Below are 16,485 nucleotides of genomic sequence, written 5' to 3'. Positions count from 1 at the left end.
ATGTATCTTCGTTCTTCATCAATATGAATGCTTTTAACTGGCATAAGGTTATCACATTCTTCATGGGTTCAGAGTGTGTCTTTCATCGGACAATGATGAACTACCAGTTTGATTATACATCTCTTAGAAGGCTAATTCATGACTTCATTGGGGACTTCTCGAGACATCAGTTCAGCCGATTTATGGGGAGATTAGGGTCTCTATGGTAGAGGCTAGAACCAAAGGAGTAGCATCCTTTGATCCAGAAGATTCGACCTTGTCTGTGGTATTTTGAGTAGGATCACCAAAGAGAATGGACTGCAGGAGCTTCACCCTCAATCAGAATGTATCCTAATCTTAGGGTTCAGATCTGGAGGAGTATTGGCGGCTGCTCAAACCAGCATTAATCATATACAGCCTTCCATAGAAGAAATCATTCACAATTGAAGAAGACAGTAATACCAGAGTTAATCAAGAAGGACAAAGCATCTCCAAGCCTCAACCACCTTCTTATCATAGTTTACACGACTTTTGAGTTTTGAGTAACCTTTTCTCTTTATTCGTTTTATGCAATTTCACAAACATACCAACATCTCCTATTCACCTGACTAAGATCTGCATAATAACCATAGCTTGCTTCAAACCACAATCCTCATGGGATTGACCCTAACTCGCTTAGGTATTACTTGGACGACCCAGTGCACTTGCTGGTTCAGCTGTATGAAGCATGGGGATTCGTCCACCGAGTTTTTTATGCCGTTTCTGGGGAGCAGACCCAGGGTGTTCAAACGCCAATGCAGAGGGTAGGGAATCTGAATTCCCTAGCCTCTCAAGACTTGTCCCTACCCACTTCAAAATCAAATTTTCCTCCCATTTACCCTATTCTTCTCTTTTCTTTATTTTTGCTTGAGGACGAACAAAGCTTTTAAGTTTGGTGTTGAAAAAGCATTGCTTTTTTTGCTTTCCATTACCACTTATGGCACCCAAGGTTTGAGAATCCTCTAGAAAGAGGAAAGGAAAGGAAGTAGCCACCACCTCTGAATCTTGGGAGATGGAGAGAAGATCAAAGAGCTTTGACGGAAGAACAACAAAGGCAAGGGAGTGACATTGAAGAGATCAAGCACCACATTGGATCCTCAAGGAGGACCATTAAAGGTGGATTCATTCTCTTTATCTCCTTTTCTTGTGTGTGTTTTTTTTCTATTTTCTATTATGTTGTGTTGTCTGTTCTCTTGTTCTTGTTGCATAATCATTTGCATTTATGTCTTAAGGCTATAAAATGTTCCATATATATCTCACCTTGCTTAAAAATAAAATTTTATTTGAAAAGAATTGAGAGATACATGAATTTCAAGTTTATAATAAGAATAGTTCAATTATCTTGATGTGGTGTCATTATTTTTATTTTCTGAATGTATGAATAAACAGTGCATATTTGAAGTTAGAATTTTAGAATTTTCGCTCTTGAAAGAATGATGATGAAAGTGAAGTATTATTGGTAATCTGAAATAACCAAAAATGGATTCTTGAAGCAAGAAAAAGCAGCAAAAAGAAAAAGAAAAAGCATGTTGCAAAAGAAAAAAAAATTTATGCATAAGAAAAAAATAAGAAAATGGCGAAAAAAATAAAGAGAAAAATTCATTACTACCCAAAAATGCAAGAAAATGAGAGCAGATTGAAAAAGCCAATAACCCTTTAAACCAAAAAGCAAAGGAAAAAGGATCCAAGGCGTTGAGCATCAATGGATAGGAGGGCCTACAAGGAATAAAATTCTAGCCTAGGCAGCTCAACCAAGCTGTCTCTAACCATGTGCTTGTGGCGTGAAGGTGTCAAGTGAAAAGCTTGAGACTGAGCGGTTAAAATCATGATCCAAAGAAAAAAGAGTGTGCTTAAGAACTCTGGAGACCTCTATCAGAGGATTCTAGGATAGCTGAATTACAATCCGAAAGTGTTCACCCAGGTAAAGTGTCTGTGGCATTTATGTATCCGGTGGTAATACTGGAAAACAAAGTGCTTAGGGTCATGGCCAAGACTCGAAAAGCTGTGTTTAAGAATAAAAAAGAACTAAACTAGGAGACTTAATAATATCATCTGGATTCTAAGTTCCTAGAGATGCCAACACTTCTGAGTTTCAATGGATAGTGAGATGCTAAAACTATTCAGAAGTAAAAAGCTACTAAGTCCCGCTCCTCTAATTGAAACTGAGCTTCATTGGAAACTCTGAGAATTATTGTATCTTACTCTTCTTTTTATCCTATTTTGTTTTTATTTGCTTGAGAACAAGCAACAGCTTAAGTTTGGTGTTGTGATGAGCGGATATTTATACGCTTTTTAGCATTATTTTCATATAGTTTCTAGTATGGTTTGTTTAATTTTTATTAAGTTTTTATAGGTTTTAGTGTTAAATTCACATTTTTGGATTCTGCTATGAGTTTGTGTGTTTTTATGCAATTTCAGGTATTTTCTAGCTGAAATTGAGGAGCTGGAACCAAAGTCTGATTCAGAGACAGAGCAGATGCTGTCTGGATCTGACCTCCTTACACTCGGAAGAGATTTTCTGGAGCTACAAAAGTCCAAATAGAGCGCTCTAAATGGCTATGAAAAGCCTACTTCCAGAGCATTCCAGAAATGTATAATCGTCTATACTTTGCTTCAGATTAGAAGGCCCAAAACTGGTGTCCAATGCCAGCCTCCTGCCCCCTTTCAAGCGTCCAGCGCCTAAGGAGAAGAGACCAGTGTCCAAACGCCCAAAGAGGACCCCTATCCAGCGTTCAACTCCCTAGAGGCCTCATAGCACGTGGATCTCATCAAAGCTCATCCCAAACACTCACCAAGTGGGCCACAAAAGTGGATTTTTAGCACTAAAAGACTATTTTACACTTACTAGTCATTAGTTTAGTATTTAAAGTAGAAGACCACTTGTTGTTAGGGATCTTCTCCTATCATTTACCATATTTTCATTTTACACATTGTATTTTCTATCAGTATGAGTTTCTAAACCCCCTAGGTTGAGGAGAGGAGCCTTGCTGAGTTTTATGGATTAATAAAAGTATTATTGTTTCTCTTTAATATGTGTTTGATTCTCTATTCTAAGATGTATCCTCGTTCTTCATCAATATAAATGTGTTGAACTGGCATAAGGTTATCACATTCTACATGGGTTCAGAGTGCATCTTTCATCGGACAATGATGAACCCCCAGCTTGATTATACATCTCTTAGACGGCTAATCCACGACTTCGTTGGGGACTTCCCGAGACATCAGTTCAGCCGATTTACGAGGAGATTAAGGTCTCTGTGGTAGAGGCTAGAACCAAAGGTGCAGCATCCTCTGATCCGAAAGATTCGACCTTGTCTGTGGCATTTTGAGTAGGATCACCAAAGAGAATGGACTGTAGGAACTTTACCCTCAATCAGAATAGATCCGCACTAACCCTGGGGTTCAGATCTAGATGAGTATTGGTGGCTGCTCAAACCAACGTCAATCACATACAGCCTACTGATGAGGGAAAAACGATTCCACACAAACTCACCGGCAAGTATACCGGGTCGCATCAAGTAGTAATAACTCACAAGAGTGAGGTCGATCCCACAGAGATTGATGGATTGAGCAACTTTAGTTTGGTGATGAATTTAGTTAAGCAAATATTTGATGAGTTGGGTGAAATTTGATTAACAGAAGTAAAATTGCAAGAAAACTAAACTGCAGAATTGAAATTGGCCGAATCTTAAAGTGCAGAAGAAGTAAATTGCAGAAACTTAAAGCGCAAGAAATTAAAATAACTAAAATTTAAATTGCAAGAAAGCTAAATAACTGAAACTTAAAGTGCAAGAAATTTAAATTGTTGAATCTAAAGTGCACAGGAACTTAAATTGCATGAAGAGTAAAGGAATTTGGGTGCTGGGATTCAGAATGGAACTTGAAAAAGTAAATTGCAGTAAACTAACGAGCTTCTCAGCTGACAGAACATAGATCAGGTATTCAGGACCAAAACAGGAAAGTAAAGCTGCAGAAGAATTAAAATAGAGTGAAAACTTAAATCTACTTTGAAATTCTAAAAGAGAAGTTGACAATTGAAATAGAATAACAAGCAGAAAGAAAGTTTAGATCTCAAACGCTCTCTTAACAAAACAGAAAAAAAAAGAATTTGCAAAGGAAAGTAAAAACCAGAAATTAACTATGATCAGATCTTTAATTCTAACAAGGAAAAGTAAAGGAGATGAAGAAATTCAGCAGAATACAAAGACCCAATGCAGAAAGTAACCATTGCAGAAAAATAGAAAGCAAAACAGAAAAGAAAAATTTAGATCTGATCTCAATTCTCAAATTCAAAAAAATGAAAACGAAAAGAGAGCCCCCTCAAAAATCAAATTCCTAGCTATATATACACTTTCTATTTCTGGATCTCAGCACTTGGAGTGGGCTTTTTGGCCTTTGAAGATGTGGAGAAAAAATGCCATTCTGATCCAGCTCCCAGTGGAACGTTGCGTTCTCTAAGTGAGCGCAGCGTTCACTTTCCACGCGTACGCGTCTCTGGCACGTGCGCGCCCTTTTTGCATTTTTGCTCATCGACGCGTACGCGTCATGTACGTGTACAGGTCCTATCAGTCTTCAGCTCCAAATATGCTTGCGCGCCATGATCATGCGTACGCGCCTTCAGCAGCGTTAACTTAGTGAGCGTTACGTTGGGTTAGTGAGTGGTGCCCACGCGTGCGCGTCCTTTACGCGTGCGCATGGGTGGCAAAATCTCAATTCAAGCTTCAGCGCCAGCTACACGTGTGTGCGTTTTGTCTCAGATGCACCATCGACGCGTACGCGTCAGACACGCGTGCGCGTCGGTTGCAAAATTTTGCCTCCAAATTTCACTCTCCCCGAAAATGCTGAGTAATTTAACGTAGCACTCTCTTTAAAAACGAGCGCCAACACACCCACGCGTACGTGTCATGCACGCGTACGCGTGGATTTTCAAGTTTTGTTGCCTGATGCGTGCGCGTCCTGTGCGCGTGTGCGCCATAAGTGAGCGTGGCGCTCTTTATTTGAATGTAACGCTTCCCTGTGCTGAACCTTCTTCTCTTCATTTTATCACCTAAAGTCAACCAATCAAGCAATCAAAGTCCTACCAAAACCACAAGAATTTGTATCTTTCATAATAATCATTTAATTCTTGCATAAATCTCATGATTTTTCATAAAATAAATGATGTTTGGTTGAATCAAAATAATCATAAAATTCCACTCCAACCACTTACTTATTGTGCAAGAAGTGCATAAAACCTAATGAAACAAATGAAAAATACTTGTGAAACTAGCATAAGATGACTTGTCATCACAACACCAAACTTAAATCTTGCTTGTCCCCAAGCAAGCACTTAAACATGAGAAGAAATGAAAGAAAACAGAAAAGTATGCATGTCCTTATTTAGCAGGTAATTGCATTTGGTTCATGGGGTTTTATACAGATGCAATTGAAGCTCTTCTTTTATTAGATGTCAGGCTTGAAATGTCCTTTAAATGATGACTAAAGTTGCTGCTATGAGCCTTGTTATTCATCCATCCTTGGTTTTCTTTTATTTTCTTTTGTTTTTATGCTGAGAAGCTTACACTCTTATTCAAAGCTAGATGTTATGTGTTGCAGCAGCTTTTTAGCTTTGGTTTTCAGTCAACACATCTCCACCACAGACACTTGGCTCACAATTCATCCTAAGACATTAATGCCCAGCACCTCTTTGGGTTACTAAATGCTTTGTAATTAGGTTGCTCTTGATGGTGGATTTTTGGTTGGTAATCCCGGATTAGTTAATCCAAGTTACCAAGTTTGAAAAGACTCCTCAGAACCTACTAATCCAAGCAGATCCTAATACAATAGCATCACAGGCATATATCCTAAGGTCTAAGCTATTGGTGTCTAGCCTTTTTATTTGTTTCTTTCATTTTTGTTTCCAATTCTTGGCTTTTCTTCCTTCCATATCTTGCTCTTTCTTTTCCAAGGATACTTGTTAGTCAAGAGTTCACAAGTAGCAGCCTAGTTTCCACTATAAAGGAACATCCTAGACTTTATCCTTTATTATTGAGCTTGTTTCAACAATCAAACACATATACCACCACTAAACTTTATTATCATTCCTACTACATTGGACAATCACTTCCTGTTTCAAAATTTTTCTCTTATTGAATCTGTTCCGAGGGTTACCTGAAACTGTAGGTTGATCTCGGACGAGATCTTCTATACTGGTCGGAGCTGATGTGTCCGACTTGATGATGGTGGTCGGAGCTGCCGTGTCCGACTTGTTGGATCTGGAGGTGGTGCTGATCCTTCGTTACCGGAGGGGGCTGGTCCCTGCAAAGGACTCCGATGCTTAAGTTAGCAAGGGTATTAAGCAGGTTTTTAGTAGAATCAGAGTATGAGTTATACCTGGGTGCTCCAGTATATTTATAATGATGAGGAGTGACCTTTCTGGAGATAAGATAACCTTATTTTTGGGTGAGGTCATCTTATCTTCAAGGAAACCTCCCTTATCTCTGTAAGCTTGGAATGCCTTTAGATTTGGGTTGTGTTCCTCTGTTTGGGCCCTATTTGGGATTTTCCTGGTAATTTGGCCGAGCTCTTTGAGAAGAGGTCGGATGGTCCTGATCTGAAGAGGTTGGTCGACTTGTCGTTAAACATCCCGGGTCGGACAGCTCGACCCAGGGTATGAACAGTGCCCCTACTTGAGCGTGGTCTTCCTTTTGAGGTAGAGTCCTTAGTTTCAGGACTTCGATCCTTCTCTGGAAAAGCCAAGCTCGAGCATTGTCGATTTCTTTTTGTAGAGATCCCTCTGAATGCAAAACGTTTTTTCTTTTTCCTTTATCCTTTGGAAACGCACGTCTCTTTGCTTTGGGAACGTGCGAGGGTTTAATGACCCATTAATTCTTTAATGCTCCGTTTCTTTTGTCTCCCACTTTCATTTTGAATTTACACCAAAAGCTGTTTTCCTGTAACTTTCCCTTTTCTTTCTATTCTTCTGTTTGGTTTGCCTGGGACTTGCGTTTTTTGTGCTTCTGTGACGCCCTTTGGTAGTTGTTGGTGCTTCTTTTGCTTGAAGGCAATTCCGGTTTTCATCTCTTCATCTTCAGGTTTCTTCAGCGCTTTTCTCCTCTTTCAGGTTGGTTCTTTTTGTTTCTCTCTTTTACTTATTTTGCCGTTCTTTCCTTGTACTTGCATTGTTCGATTCTTGGTAAAGTTTCAATTTTGCTTGAGTTTACGTTGGAAAGCTTGAATCTTTTCGTATTACCATGCTTGGTTGTCGCTTGTGACGCATGCTTTCTAGTGTTCTTTTGACTTTATGTATGCTCCTAGGTGGACTCCTTGGTAGTTTGATATTTTTAGGGTTTCGCCTGCTGTTTGCTGCTTTTGATTGTACTTTGATGTTTGAGTTTTATGAACTGCATTTGTTTGATTCTGAAAAGATTGCTCCTTGATTTTTTCCCTGTTTGATAGTTTTCTTTGCTGATAGATTTGTAGAAGACAATGGTTTTCTGATAACTTTCTTTGATTTGTGTCTTTCTTCTTGAAGCGTTGCTTAGAGTCTTGCTGGGATGTTTAGCCTTTGTAGTTTTTTCTAAGTCCTTGCTCAGTGTTACTGCCTCCAAAGGATGCCCCTGGACCTTAGTGTATGTGCTGGAGTTTTTCTTTTACTGTTTGTATGCTTGAGTCATGTTTTGTCTGAGATGATTTCTTTTTTGCCCGAGCTGTTTTGGTTTAGTAATCCATCTTCTTTTTCTGGCTGTAGAACTAGTTGACCATGTCTTCTCACAAAAATATTGTCGAGATGTCTTCCAAGGTTCCTGAGGGTATGTCCGACTGGCTGGACTCCCTCGTCCTTATGTGTGTTTCTGTAGTTAATTCCGAGTTCTGCGTGGAGCTTAGAAAACATCACCGAATCTGTAGTGATAGAGATCAGGAAAAGAACTATGAATTGGTAGCGCCTGATTCTGATGAGATGGTTTGCTTTCCTCCTTTGGCCCAGGAGGAAGGTCTCTTCGTCTATGCTTATGACTATTTTTTCAGCCAGCTGAATATTACATTTTCTTTTACTTCCTTTGACACCGATTTGTTATGGTCGTATAACGTAGCTCCATCCCAGCTCCATCCGAACTCTTGGAGTTTTATCAAGATCTTTCAATTGCTTTGCCAAGAGTTGGACGTCAAACCTTCTCAGACCCTCTTTCTTTATCTCTTTGTTTTGACTAAGCCCGGGATTTCCTCCAAAAAGAAAGCTTTTTGGATTTCCTTTTGATCTGCCAAAGGACATAAAGTGTTTGCTATGTATGACGAGTCCTTTAGGGACTTTAAGAATTACTTTTTTAAGGTCCGAGCTGTTGAGGGAGCTCGACCATTTTTCTTAAAGGCGAATAATGAACCTGCCATCCCTTTGTGTTGGCAAAAGAATGTTGTGGTATCTCGATACTCGTGGGAGATGCTTGACGAGGTGGAGCAGGCTTTTGTAAATATTTTGGAAGATATTTTGGGGGAACCTCTCCATCTCGATACCAAGAGATTTTTGGGGGACCCCTCCCTTGTCTGAACTGCGTTGGGTATTGACCGACTTATTTTTGCTCTGTTTTACTTTGCTTCCTTTCTTTCCAGTTTATAATTTGCTTCTTTGGTTGCTTTTATTTTTTCAGAGATGGCTAAGAACAATGATTCCATGAAAGCCTTTAAAAATGTGAAGAAGACTACAACTGCCCAGAATATCTCGGCCAAGGTGGCTGGGAAAGGATCCTCTCATGTTTTGCCAAAACAGCCGGTATCGAGCTCTCTTGGACCGAGGAGGGTGATTCCTACCCCTCGCGTTCATGTGATCGATCCTCCCCAGACTTCTGCTGCCACCTCTTCTCCTACTGCTATTCCTCATCCAAAAAGACAGAGGACTGTTGAGCCCTTCAATCTGGATGCCTCCGACTTTGATGCTGTCGGGTTTGTTGATCAACAAATTGGTCCCTATGGTGTTATTCCTACTGACGACATTTTCCTTCTTCGTCATTTGGACTTCATTACCCGGAGTAGCATTAAGATGGCACATATGGGGGCGGCTCTATACCGAACTGCCCAGCATCTTCCTATTCATGCAACAAAGGCTTATATGGAGGAGGCCAAGTCGGAGTTCGACCGGATCAATGGTTTGAAGGAGGAGCTCGAGATGAAAGTGGCCAACTTGGAAAAAGAGTTGGAGGGTGAAAAGACTCGGGCTATTGCCTTGGCGGCTTCTGCAAAGTTGTCTGAGGATATGGCGTTGAAGCATAAAGAGAGCTATGTCACAACTTATAGGGAGATGATGGGTCTTAGGGAGAGTTTGGAGTCTACCCGAGCTGACTATGCCAAGCTTCAGGGTCATCTTGTAGGCAATGTAAATGTTGCTTATGAGAATTTGAAGGATCAAGTTCGAGTTCTTGCACCTGAACTTGACCTTACTGATGCCAGGGCATTTTGGCCAGTTTCACTGACCTTTTCTTTATGGTTTTAAGGTAGTTTCATGCATTTTCTTAGGAAATAAGCAAGTTTTGGGTAAATAATCACTTACATCTCAATTCAAGCAAACATTGTGAATTTTACATGATTTCATGAGAATTATGCATGAATTAAAGGACAAATTGAATGATGCATGTCTCATAACTTGGATCAGAGTTTTGATACACTTTATTGCTTGATTTCAGGATAAAGGAAGCAAGGAAGAACCACGTTAGTAGCAACGTTAGCCTAGCTAACGTGACCACTAATGTGGAATGAAGGCTAGCTTGCAACGTTAATGAGAAAAGTAATTGCCAATAACGCCTTCATGAGCCATCATAGCCCACGTTAGTTGCCACGTTAACTATGTTAACGTGAAAGAGAAGTAGAACTCCAACGTTAGTGGTAAAAGTAAGTGCCACTAACGTTCCAAAAGGGGCAATTGGCCACGTTAAGAGCCACGTTAACTTAGTTAACGTGAGCTCTAACGTGGAAGAAGAAGATGATGCCAACGTTAGTGACACTCACCTTTGTCACTAACGTTGGACTAAGCCCATATTGGCTACGTTAAAAGTCACGTTAACCTAGTTAACGTGGACTCTAACGTGGAGGGAGCAAGAATCACCAACGTTAGTGACACTCACCTTTGTCATTAACGTTGGATTGAGCCACTATGAGCCACTTTAGTCGCCACGTTAATTACATTAACGTGGAGAAGAGGGATGATGAGCCAACGTTAGTGACACTCACCTTTGTCACTAATGTTGGAGATGGCTATTAATACCACGTTAGAAGTCACGTTAACTTAGTTAACGTGAACTCTAACGTGGGAAGTAGGGGCATTATGAAGCGTTAGTGACAAAGGTAAGTGTCACTAACGCTCTCGAAGATTTGGCAAGCCTACGTTAAAGGCCACGTTAACTATTCTAACATGAACTCTAATGTAGGGAGAAAGGGGTACTCTTAACGTTATTGAAAAAGGTAAACCCCAGTAACGTTTGCAAGGGCCAAGGGTCAACGTTAGTGGTCACTTTGGGTTAAGAACGTTAGTGGAAAAGGTGATTGTCACTAATGTTCTCAACCCCACATTTTCACTTAACGTTAACACCACTAACGCCCTAAGCTAAAGTCCCTGCCTACTTCACACTTTCTCTACAAGTAAAGCTGAGTCCACTGAAGAAGATAACTGCTTCAACTCAAGATCCAAAGGCCCATATCCAAGACTTGAAGAGCCAACTAGAAGATCAGAAGAATAGTATAAATAGGGAGAGCTTTGAACTAGAAAAGAGAGCTTGGGGAGCATTATTAGAATTACTCTCTGTATTTTACTTTCTCTGCACTTCTAGTTTAACTTTCAGAATGTACTCTCCATCTTTGCTTTCCATTCCCAGAGCTATGAACAACTAAACCCCTTTCATTGGGTTAGGGAGCTCTGTTGTAATTTGATGGATCAATAATAGTTTTCATTATTTTTCTTCTTTCTTTTCTCTTGATTTTACTAGAAAGCTTTCAATCTTTATCCAATTGAGTAGTTATCTTGGAAAAGAAGCTATTCATACTTGGATCTCTTCTGAACCTTGGAAAAGGGATGAAGAGATCATGCTAGAAATGCTTTCTCATGTTTGACCAAATTGGAGTTTGGGCGAATATGGTGACATATAATTCTCCTAATACTTTGATTTGGAAATACATGTGGTATAATCAGTGACCATACTTTAACTCTTCTCATGAGCAATTAGACCAAGGAATTGGCTATTGATCTGATTTGAGAGATTGAATTACCAAGGAATTGAAATTCAATCACTTAAGATTGTCAAGGAGATCAATGAATGTATTGATTGAGGAAGAGATGAAAATGAACTTGATCCAGAGAATGCAACATCTCCTAAGCCCAATGAATTCCCCATTTCTGATCTTACCCATTCTCTTTACTTTATGCCATTTACTTTCATGCTAAACTTCCCTTCCCCATTTAAGATTCTGCAATTTACTTCCAGTCATTTATTTTCTGCTATTTACTTTACCGCCATTTAATTTCCTGCAATTCTCAACTCACTTTCTGCTTAGCTCAACTAGAACATTCTCCCAATTAAAGTTGCTTGACCAATCAATCCCTGTGGGATTCGACCTCACTCTACTGTGAGTTTTTACTTGACGACAATTCGGTATACTTGTCGAAGAAAATTTGTTGAGAGACAAGTTTCCGTGCATCAAGTTTATGGCGCCGTTGCCGGGGATTGATTTTGTATCAACAATGATTAAATTGGTGGATAACTAGATTGAGCATTTGTTTTTATTTTGTTTGATTTAAGTTCATTTGAGTAATTTACTTTCTGTTTAGCTATTTTTTTCCCTTTCTCCTACCCATTTTCTTAGTTGTTTACAATTCAGTCACTAACCCACTAACTGTTTGATATATTGCATCACTCACACTAACAGCATTTCTATAGAAATTACTGTCTGCATCTATCTCTCTTGCTTTTGCTTTGTTAGTTGTATGACAGGTAGAAGAAGTGGGGCTTCAACTTCCTTTGATTCTGAACCTGAGAGGACCTTCCTTAGATTAAGGAGGGAAGCAAGAGGAAAGAGAGTAGTTGGTGCTGAAGAAGAGGAAGAGTACTTTAAACCAGACATGGAGGAGAATATGGAGAACCATCATGAAGAAGAGGCTCACAACCATGGCAGAGAAGGTCCAGCGCATCAGGCTGGACAAGAGAGAAGAGTTATGGGTTCTTACATCAACCCAAACCCAGGAAACTATAGAAGTAGCATCCAAAGGCCAACCATACATGCCAACAACTTTGAACTAAAGCCACAGCTTATCACCTTTGTTCAAAACAATTGTTCATTCGGAGGAAGTGTCCAAGAAGACCTCAATCTACATCTAACCACCTTCCTGAGGATATGCGATACTGTGAAGTCTAATGGTGTTCATCCTGACACCTATAGACTACTTCTGTTTCCCTTCTCACTCAAGGACAAAGCAGCTAAATGGCTGGAATCCTTTCCAAAGGAGAGTTTAGTAACCTGGGAAGATGTGGTGAACAAGTTCTTGGCAAGATTCTATCCTCCTCAATGGATCAACAGGTTGAGAGCTGAGGTACAAACGTTCAGGTAGTAGGATGGTGAAACTCTATATGAAGCATGGGAGAGTTTTAAAGACTTGACAAGAAGATGCCCGCCAGATATGTTCAATGAATGGGTGCAGTTGCACATCTTCTATGAAGGCCTTTCGTATGAATCAAAGAAGGCAGTAGACCACGCAGAGAATGACTACTTCTATGCTTCTGAAAGAGGCAATACTAGAGGAGTGATGGAGCTAAACAATGTGGATGCACTGCTAGCTCAAAACAAGCTGATTACCAAGTAATTAGCTGACCTCACCAAGAAGATGGAGAGGAATCAAGTAGCAGCAATTACTACTTCATCAGCAACCCAAGAAGGAGTGAATGAAGAAGCAGAGGGTGATCAGGAACAAGCCAACTACATTGGGAATTCACCTAGGCAGAACCATGACCCATACTCCAAAACGTATAATCCTGGTTGGAGGAACCACCCAAACTTTGGGTGGAAAAATCAACAAGACCAAGGCCAAGATCAGAGACGTCCCAACCCCAACAACACATCTCACCAACATGCCACACAGAGACCATATCAGCACCCACCTAACAACCCTTTTCAACATCCATATCAAAACCAAACTAGCCATTCTCATCCCTCCAATCTCAACTCACCATCACCATCCGAGGATAGACTCTCAAAGATTGAGACCCTACTCGAGAGCATATGTAAGGAGATTCAAGACAGTAAGATGTTCCGAGAAGAGGTACGATCCAACATGCAGAATCAAGAGGCTGTCATCAAGAAACTTGAGACACAAGTTGGTTACCTACTCCAGCAAACTCCTGTTCATAACCTTGGTAGCAACATTGAGCCAAACCCAAGGGAGGAGTGTCAAGCTATCACCCTCAGAAGTGGTAAGGAGTTGAAGGAGACCTCCAAGAAACCACAAGAGGAGGACCCAACTGAAAGGAAGGAGGAACAAAAGGAAGTTCAAGTTCCCATCTCCAATTCGCGTAAAAGGGGAGAAGAGCTGAAGCCATATGTTCCAAGAGTCCCATATCCTCAGTAATTGAGAAAAAAGGGGGATGACAGCCAATTCTCAAGGTTTCTAGAAATCTTCAAGAAACTACAGATTAACATACCCTTTGCTGAAGCAATAGAGAAAATGCCGCTCTATGCCAAGTTCTTGAAGGAATTGATGACCAAAAAGAGAAGTTGGAAGAACAACGAAATGGTGATACTAACCGAGGAATGTAGTGCCATCATTCAGCACAAGCTACCCCAGAAATTGAAGGATCCTGGGAGCTTCTAGATCCCCTGTATTATAGGAGAGATCACGGTGGAGAAGGCTCTGTGTGATTTAGGAGCCAGCATAAATTTGATGTCAGTAGCCATGATGAAAAAAATGAAAGTTAAGGAGGCCAAGCCAACAAAAATGGCCCTACAACTGGCAGATCGATCATTCAAATTTCCTCACGGCACAGTAGAAGACTTGCTAGTGAAGGTAGGAGACTTTATCTTCCCAGCAGACTTTGTGGTATTGGATATGAAGGAAGGAGCCAAAGCTTCTATCATTCTGGGCAGACCATTCCTAGCCACTGCTGGAGCTATCATTGATGTCCAGAAAGGTGAACTGACACTGAGGTTACACAATGAGAAGATGATATTCAATGTGTTCAAAGCCATGAGTTACCCACAAGAACCAATGGGAGAGTGTATGAGGGTGGATTCACTAGAAGATATAGCACAAGATACTCTCGAAGAGGAAGAATTTGAGGGGTTGATAGAAGAAGAGTCAGCTTCAAGCGAAGAGGTTACAACAGCAGAGGTTCACATTCAAGGCACATTAGAAGGGAAGAGTGAAGGAAAAGAAGCACCTAAACTTGAACTTAAAACACTGCCACCTACCCTCAAATATGTATACTTAGGAGAGAATTAAAGTTACACAGTGATCATTAACTCAGCCCTCAGCCATAAGCAAGAAGAGGAACTACTCCAAGTGTTGCGAAAGCATAAGGATGCCATTGGATGGACCCTCGCTAACCTGAAAGGAATCAGTTCGGCCATATGCATGCATAAGATATTGTTGGAAGATGATGCCAAACCATCCATTCAACCCCAAAGGAGGCTGAATCCAGTCATGAAGGAAGTGGTATAGAAAGAAATTATGAAGCTATGGCAGGGAGGGGTAATCTACCCGTTCTCAGACAGCCCCTGGGTCAGCCCCGTGCATGTTGTGCCAAAAAAGGGAGGAATCACTGTAGTCCCCAATGAGAAGAACAAACTGATCGCCACCAAGACCGTCACAGGATGGCGGATGTGCATAGACTACAGAAAACTGAATGAAGCTACAAGAAAAGATCATTTCCCCCTTCCATTCATGGATCAGATGCTGGAAAGACTTGCAGGACACGCATATTACTATTTTCTCGATGGTTATTCAAGATACAATCAAATAGTGGTTGATCCGAGAGACCAAGAGAAAACCTCATTGACATGTCCATATGGAGTGTTCGCCTACAGGCACATGCCATTTGGGCTATGTAATGCACCTGCGACTTTCCAACGCTGCATGCTTTCTATCTTCTCAGATATGATAGAGAAATTCATTGAAGTTTTTATGGATTATTTCTCGGTATTTGGAGATTCCTTCCCTAGTTGCCTAAATCACCTGACCCTAGTGTTAAAAAGATGTCAAGAAACTAATTTGGTCTTGAACTGGGAGAAATGTCACTTTATGGTGACAGGAGGAATAGTTCTTGGCCATAAGGTTTCTAACCAAGGCATTGAAGTGGACAGAGCCAAGGTGGAACTCATTGAAAAATTACCTCCACCAAGTGATGTCAAGGCAATTAGGAGTTTTCTAGGGCATGCTGGCTTTTACAGAAGGTTTATTAAAGATTTTTCAAAGATAGCCAAGCCCTTAAGAAATCTCATTGTATCTGATACACCATTTATCTTTGATGAAAAGTGCATGCTGGCATTTGAAAACTTGAAAAAGAGGTTGTCCTCTGCCCCTATCATTTCCCCACCTGACTGGAACCTACCATTTGAACTGATGTGCGATGCATCTGATTTCGCAATTGGGGCAGTGTTAGGACAGAGGAAAGATAACTTGGTCCATGTGATATATTATGCTAGCAAAGTCCTCAATGATACCCAAAGAAATTATACCACTACTGAAAAGGAGTTGTTGGCAATAGTTTTTGCATTTGACAAGTTTAGATCATACCTCATTGGTGCCAAAGTGATTGTCTTCACAGATCACACAGCACTTAAATATTTGTTTGCCAAGCAAGAATCAAAACCAAGACTAATAAGATGGATCTTATTGTTGCAGGAATTCAATATAGAAATCAAAGACAAGAAAGGAGTGGAGAACAAGGTAGCAGATCACCTATCCAGAATCCCTCATGATAAAGGAGGAACACCTGATACAAATGTAAATGAGTTCTTCCCAGATGAGCAGTTGATGACGATTCACAGAGCACCCTGGTTTGCAGATATTGCCAATTTTAAGGCAATTGGGGCTTTACATCCAGACATCAACAAACACCAGAAAAGAAAGCTCATCAATGATGCAAAGTATTTTGTCTGGGATGAACCATATCTCTTCAAGAAGTGTTCAGATGGAATTCTGAGAAGATGTGTCTCGGAAGAAGAGGGACGAGAGGTCTTGTGGAACTACCACAGCTCATGCTATGGAGGCCATTTTGGAGGGGACAGAACTGCAGCCAAGGTATTACAAAGCGAATTCTTTTGGCCCACCCTTTTCAAGGATGCCAAAGAACTGGTAAAGAATTGCAATGAATGTCAAAGAGCTGGAAACTTACCCAAAAGAAATGAGATGCCACAAAATTTCATCTTAGAACTAGAACTGTTTGGTGTGTGGGGAATCTATTTCATGGGACCTTTCCCAACCTCATATTCAAACAAGTACATCTTGGTAGCAGTGGA

General features: G+C 40.5%; 1 non-coding gene across 1 annotated transcript; it reads right to left on the bottom strand.

Moving 5' to 3' along the window:
- Window positions 1–12,550: 12,550 nt before the first annotated feature.
- On the bottom strand, window positions 12,551–12,657 carry LOC148544747 (small nucleolar RNA R71). The gene has a single exon (XR_015902098.1). It is a non-coding gene; the product is annotated as a small nucleolar RNA R71 (small nucleolar RNA).
- Window positions 12,658–16,485: the final 3,828 nt, after the last annotated feature.

This window comes from Arachis ipaensis, chromosome B9, assembly GCF_059453495.1.
Source record: "Arachis ipaensis isolate K30076 ecotype BB chromosome B9, ASM5945349v1, whole genome shotgun sequence".
Classification (NCBI taxonomy): domain Eukaryota; kingdom Viridiplantae; phylum Streptophyta; class Magnoliopsida; order Fabales; family Fabaceae; genus Arachis; species Arachis ipaensis.
The sequence above is the reverse complement of the archived record's forward strand: the minus strand, read 5'-3'. Positions and strand labels throughout refer to the sequence as shown.